At 39.6% G+C, this 6,904-nt stretch overlaps 1 long non-coding RNA gene across 1 annotated transcript; it reads left to right on the top strand.

Moving 5' to 3' along the window:
* Window positions 1-245: 245 nt before the first annotated feature.
* LOC116961764 lies at window positions 246-6,279 on the top strand. Its single transcript, XR_004407136.2, has 3 exons — window positions 246-282; window positions 2,731-3,046; window positions 5,967-6,279. It is a non-coding gene; the product is annotated as an uncharacterized LOC116961764 (long non-coding RNA).
* Window positions 6,280-6,904: the final 625 nt, after the last annotated feature.

Genomic DNA, 6,904 nt, shown 5'->3' with positions numbered 1-6,904 from the left:
CCTCACCAACCTTTTTTTTCTTTTTTTTTTTCCTTTTTTTTTTTAAATTTCTCAGACATATACAATATCTTAGAAGGGGTGATCTTCCATACTTCAACTATTTTATAATTTACTTTATTGAGGTGAATTTTTTCTTAATTTACAGATATTAAATTGCTTTCTTATTGTAGTTTATTTAGTGTTAATTGTACTTTTGTTTTCTGGTGTTCAGCTTTTTGGTTTTGTCTTTTGTTTTTGTTTTCAGCCAGGAGAAAAAGCACTTGCGAAGTCTGCTAAACTCAGGTAAAATTTACTATTACCAGAGACTACTGGCTGAGGTTTTCAAAGTATTGACTTGTTAGCCCAGCTTCAGAGAGGACAGTTGATGTGACAGTGAGACCAAACAAAAAGAAAATACTTCCTCACGACACCCAGAACTCCCTTGTCCTACTCCTTCCATGAACACTATGAATTCAAGTTTTTTCAAAAAATATATATTGCCTAATCTTAATAGAGAAAGCAACTACTCAACAAAAAAAATCCATTTTTAAGAACAAGTTATTCTGAAAACAGACCTAAGTTAAATACTGAACAGCTTGTGATATCTCACAGAATCTCATGAGTAGTGCCAGTGAGCTAATATTAACTCATTGTACCATACAGAATGGTAAGTATGTAGTGGAGATGTACAACAGAAAATTACTGTATTAAAGTTCTTTATTTATTTCTTTTCCCACTGAAACCAAAAAAAGAGTAAATTATCCACATTGCTAACAATCTTAGGAAGAATTTCTGCAATGAGAAAGCAGCAAATCTTCCAGCCTTAATCTCCCCTAATGTTGCCACAAGAAGAGCTGTCCATAAACTAGATTGCCTGTGTTGTTTCTACTTACGATGGACTCCTCTGATGTCCGATTAAGACAGCAAGCTGAATTTGAAAGACCTGAATGCTCTTTGCTGTGAAAATGCTGAGTCAGCCTTGTCTAGCAACCTTTAACATATAAAGAGGGCTGGTAATTGCCACTTTCATTTCTAAACATTGTAAATGACATAGCAAATTATTACTTGATAGGATCTACTTTTAGATGTCACTGTAAAAGGCAGACAATTTCAGAGAAAAAAATCAATTGTCTTCTCCCGTGTTTGTGGTTTACATGCCATCCCTACCCTGACTGTCTAATTACATTAGATAAATGTTTGTAAACATGAGTTTTACCCTCCATAATCCAACTCCTACCTTACTTGTTTATACAGAAGTTAATAAGCTCAGTCTCTTTATCGTACTACTAAGAGTGGTGTTTTTAATGCTCTATGAAACATCATGGTCTTTTACCAGGAGTAAAAAAGCATGGAATGAGGGAATGGTCATCTCTGATGGGTCTGGGTTCAATAACAGACTTTTAACTTACAAGTCTACAAGCAGAAATGCCAGTAAACAGATTTGCAGAAATATTTTATTTGCTTTCCAGGAGCATTAATTTTCATTTTTATCCTGTTTAGCCTTCTGTGTAATAATTCCTCATTCCTGATTTGGAGAGGAGACTTGTGCATTATCATTCAGAATGCTACAAAATTCAATTAGAGGCTGGCTGCAGCATCCCTTCATGGTTTGTGAATGATTTACCTCTGTTGAGGAAACGGGATGACTTTTGCCCTCACAAAGCATGGTTGCTAATTTTAAACAGAGTAGGAAGCCTTAAGCTATACAAACCACCATTAAACAATAAAGAAGCATTCACAAAATTACTCCAGGGGTGGTGTCCTTTGGTGAGGAGTATTACTATCCCTTGAACATTTTAGAGACCAAGGACATAAAATAGTGTAACATCTCAGGTAATGTAATTGCACACCCACCTGTCGCCAGCCTCTGCAAGCCCCACTCCCTCCTCCAGCCGGATCCAGGCTGCCTGACAACTCGGTTGTCTTTCAGTCAGGTATCACTATTCTGCTGTCAGCACTTTAGCCAGCTTTACTTCTGAAGTATACAGGCATCCATCAGCTTGATGGAAGCAGTTCATATATAGATGTAGGGTGAAATGCTGATTCTGGTCTTCTGATATTACTATCATTATTTGTATTTCCGTTTATTTTTCCAGATGACCACAAGTTTCGGAGACAAGCTTTAATTTCTCTGCTTAGAAAACTTAAGATATCTTTAAGCATGCTAGAAAATGCCAAATGCCTCACTCCCCCTCCCTTAAGTGTTTAATCAGAATTTTCAGGCTTTACCAGCATAGTGCATAGTCACGTTTTTTCTTCTTTAGTTCACGACACAGGGGAGTGAGGCATGGATTAAGTGTTCTATTTAAAAGCACTTTGACACATTTTGTTGAAGCCAAGACAATTCTGTTGAAGTATTATCATGGTTTACTTGAGGTAAATCAGAAAATAACTCATGTTGCCCCACAGGACCACTCAGTTAAGTGTGTATTTTATATACACAGAGCCCTATAGCTTCAGCAATTGGCACATTTCTTTCAAGTCAATGTAGAGATTACACAATAAGATGGAGATATTTAGAGAAAGGCTGCTGGTGGTGTCTGAGCCCCCAGGCTTTGTTCAGGCAGCTCCAATCTGAATGGATCACTTCCATACCAAAATTAAAAAAAAATTAATCTCTGGAGTGCAATACAAAGTGTTTTCTATTAATGGCAACATGAATGTTATTGCCGAGCTGTGTTATGCTGGATGATTGTATTCAGCAGAAGGTAATTTAACTCACCAGAATTTTGCTTTGCTTCCCTCCCCCAGGTTAAAAGGCTGATCAGATGCCTGCTCTACATGCAAAATCATCGAGTGACTGCAGCAAACACCTCTCAGAACACAAAGAAGCATCAGGCAGGCGGCAGCTAAAACAAGCCCCCGCCGCCGGGGGAAGCAGCCGGTGGGGCTGTGGTTTCCCACCAATTTCCCCAGCCCTTAGTTGGCGGGGGGAGGATTATTAAACCCTTCTGCTTTGCTCTGAAGTGCTTCAAATAGAATGGTAAATCTAAATAATGAGGTGCATGCTGTTCCCTTCAGTATGTGCCACAGATGACAAGCAGGGACCAAAACCAGAAAGGAAAACGTAAGTATAGCTGGAGGCTATTGTTCCCACCATGGAGCTGACTCCTGAAGTGTGTTGCGGTATAAACCTTGTACTTGTGTTGCACATCCTGCAATTGTGACTGCCTTGTGTTGTAAGTGAGGCTGTTCATTCATGCCGGGATACTCTTTGCACCAGTGAAGCCCCAGTCTATGGTGCAGCACCCACTCTGACGACCTACAGAAAAGGGAGGTTGTATCCTGACACTGGAGCAGCGGTTCTCAAACCTTTCCCCAAATCTCCCCCTCTTCTGCCTCCCGCTCCCCTAAGGAAGGTGGCAAGTACGACTGCACCAGGACCACCTTCCCCATGAGGCTCCCTGTGGGTTATCAAGCCCAGCCCACAAGGGCCCTTGGCCACAAAGAGCCTGATGGAGGGTCTTCTAAAGAGGACTACTTCTCATGCCTGCCCCCAGTAAATCCTACCTGCTCTGCTTTGAGATCACCCACGTTCGTCTGGGTTTGATTCAAAAGCTCTGAGACAACTAGGCTGCAAATCTAAGAGCTGCTGGCTTTCAACTGTCAGCAAAGGGAGAGTGGACAGGGATTACATGAAGGCTGATGTTATTTCTGATATATTGGCCTACACCTGAGACATACTATTACTTTGCTCGTCTACTGCAAATGCTTAAACCCCTAAAGTTGGATTTCTGGAAGTAGACATCTCAGAAAGAGCGTGAGTGCCTACAGAAACATGCTGAGAGAGGAAGTCTAGGTACCATTGCTAGGATTGATCAGTTGTGTACGAGGCCATTGATGCCTCATCCAAGCTTGTATTTAACTGGCATGTGGTGAATACATTGGACAAGCTCAACTGTCCAGGTCTGAAAGTAGCATTTATAAGAGCAGGCATAACTCTTCATAAGCAAGGGATAGGTCTGAGCCACTTGCCAGCTTTGTTACTGCAGTGGATTAGAACTAAAGGTTAGGGTCCTTTTTTCCCCAACATAAGTGCTGAGCTAGAAATTCATGGCTACTTTCAGAAGTGATCCAAGTCCTTCATATTCCAGGTAGGAATAGATGAACAAAAGTGGTTTCACCTGTGAGCAGTTAAAGGCTAAGAGGGGGTCTTCAGCAGCACACACATCCATGTACACTCCCTCCCTCTCCCGATCAGGATCCTCAGCTGAGAACTCAAAGGCCACTTTTCAAGGCCTTCCTTTTATGTGTGTGTCTAAAGCACCAGTCTGTGAGTTTCTGGATTGGATGAATCTCCCTCTATTGAACCTGATAAAACTTTACTGGTAGAAAGCTGATTTCTGATTTATACTCAGCTCCTGTCTGCATTATCAAAAATATTCCTGACCATTCTTCCACACTCCTTAAGTCTTTCAGTGAGATTCAGTGAATCTCATCAGTTATTGGCAATTGGTGATCCTGTTAACAGCCGGGGTCCAGCCAAAGCTAACAGGATGACAGGATATGATCTCAGCACATCGAATCATTTTTGAATGGGGACCTGACATTTTCAAAACAGGCTTTAGCTACTCGCCATTTCTCTAGGGCCTCTCTCCTATATATGACCTGGTATACCTGGGCTGAGTACACCTACTCCCGCTAATCCTTCCTAAAATGACAGATTTCAGAATAGATTTCAGAATAATTCCTTGTTATATATTTAGATAACTACTTCACAAGCTGTTTCTCTTTGAGAAATTACAATGAAAAGCAAATTATTTTAAAAAATGGGAAAAAAGAAAGAACATTTGTCTAAGTAAAGATTTCAGTGTTCTGGGGCTCTGGTTTGGAAGTAGAGCTGACTGCCAAAGTTACTGGATAACATAAATTCTCTTTCAATTTCTTTGCAATTTTGAAGCTAATACAACTCCAGTGAAAGTTCCTAATGTTATTTTTCCTCTCTTAACCTAATTAACAAACTGAAAATTTATGTAGTCCTAAATGGAATTACTTTTTCCTAAGCACTGCAGAGGGAGTTATTTCTCATCTACCTATTAAAACATGGGTATTGATGCTAATGCTTCACACCAGCTATGGTACCTGAATTATCTTCACAGGAAAAATACACTGAAATTGCCCTGTCTGAGGCCATGCTCGCTTATGATGTAAACTGCTAACATCAACTCAGGACAGTATCACCCTGCCTCCATTATTATTTTAAATGTTGAAATGGAGTTGTTAATTTTAGCATAATTTTAGCATGTTTACTTGCTGAACATTTAGAAAAGCCTAGGTATGGCTTAAAAATCTGTTATATTTTTAAAGAAGAACTAAAAAAAAAAAAAAACAACCACCCCAAACACCTTAGTTTTCATTTCATGAAAGGCTTCAAGAACTCTTTTGATTAAATTATCAAAGACCAAAACAAAATAAATTGCTTAAAGTCCCAGAGAGGAATTGTATTTTTTTCTTGAACATGATTTTTCAGTGATGACTTTTTCAACACAAGTTATATTAAAACGGGATTGCTCGTTAACAAGAACCTGCCATCAGTTTTAGAATTATATTCTAGGGTATTACCAATACTGTGCTAATAGCTTCACATGCAGTTAGCTTCTCAAAATCAGATTTAACACATTTCCAAACAGAAAATGTGTGTGTTATTTTGTGGCTTAAATCTGTTTTATCGTGATACCACTTCCAAAATACTGAAGGCATAAAATGGTTTATGGTCCAAAGATAAACTAGCACAAGCCACTACGTTGGAATATAGGGAAGGATCTGAGAAAGTGCTAAAAGCATTATTACAGCTACAGAATGGACTCTTAAATCTTTTATGCAACTTGATCAGTTCCCACTGGAACCACACTGTATTGTTTTCATAAATAATCACCAAAAGTTGCTGTGCACAGTGTTTCTGGACTATAACAGACTGCTTTTGTGCTTTAACAGGTTTTGTGTGAAATTGTAAACTACAAATGTTCCCATGAAATTTTTTTTTCCAGCATGCTGCTTGTGAATGGCACGTCATCTTTCTTGGTGATCAACAAACCAATCACATTTGTACAGCACTAAACCACAGCCAGTCGCTTCATCCTCCGTGGAAGTGCTGCAGCTCACAGCCAGGCTGGCAGGGCCACCCCAGCGACGGCGTCCTCTCTGAGGGAAGAGACTGGTTTCCTGAACTCAAATTTGCCCATGGCCATGAGATGAAGAAGATGATTCCTCTTCCATCTTGTTTTTTTTTTTTTTTTTTGACAGGGAAATGCAGTAGAAAATAACTCAATTTTTATCTGCTCAACCATTAAAACACTGAAAGCCTCCATACGTCGAACTGTCTTTTGCATGTAGAAGCGGCATTCAGATCCCTTATTACACAGTATTGTCAGCCAAACCTGGAAAATGAGTTTTGGTTTGCCCATTGTCAGTAGAATAGTTTAACCTTACACTAGACAATACTTTTCCAGATCATTTTTTAAATGGAGGGCTCTCCAAAAGATCAGGCTGTGGCAGAGATCTTCTGTCCTGCATTGGCTACAACTCAATGATTTGTGAAGCACAAAATTCTACATCCTGCAGGCTCCAGCCCCGAAACTGCCCTGCTTGCCCCAACTCTGCATGCTTGTGTCACACTCACCCTCCTCCCCACACAAGAAATCTGGAAAAATATCTGTCAGAGAAAAGGCAGTTTGTCCAAACTATTCTAATGGTTTGGTTGAAGCTCATACTATGTGCTCCCAAGTAAAATATAGTCTGTTATTTTTAAACTATAAGCGCTGCTGTTGATTAAAAAAACACCAAAACAAATTAATGCAGGTGACTTTGTGAAGATGTACTCTGGATAGCAGTGTGAAAAGAAAAAAATACACAAAGGTGGTTTCAGAAATAAGGACTTTTGAAAGAAGTTTTTGGAGAATCTATCGTAGTCCAGGACACATGAAAA

The sequence above is a fragment of the Tyto alba genome, unplaced genomic scaffold (assembly GCF_018691265.1).
Source record: "Tyto alba isolate M040663 unplaced genomic scaffold, T.alba_DEE_v4.0 Super-Scaffold_19, whole genome shotgun sequence".
NCBI lineage: Eukaryota > Metazoa > Chordata > Aves > Strigiformes > Tytonidae > Tyto > Tyto alba.
The sequence above is the reverse complement of the archived record's forward strand: the minus strand, read 5'-3'. Positions and strand labels throughout refer to the sequence as shown.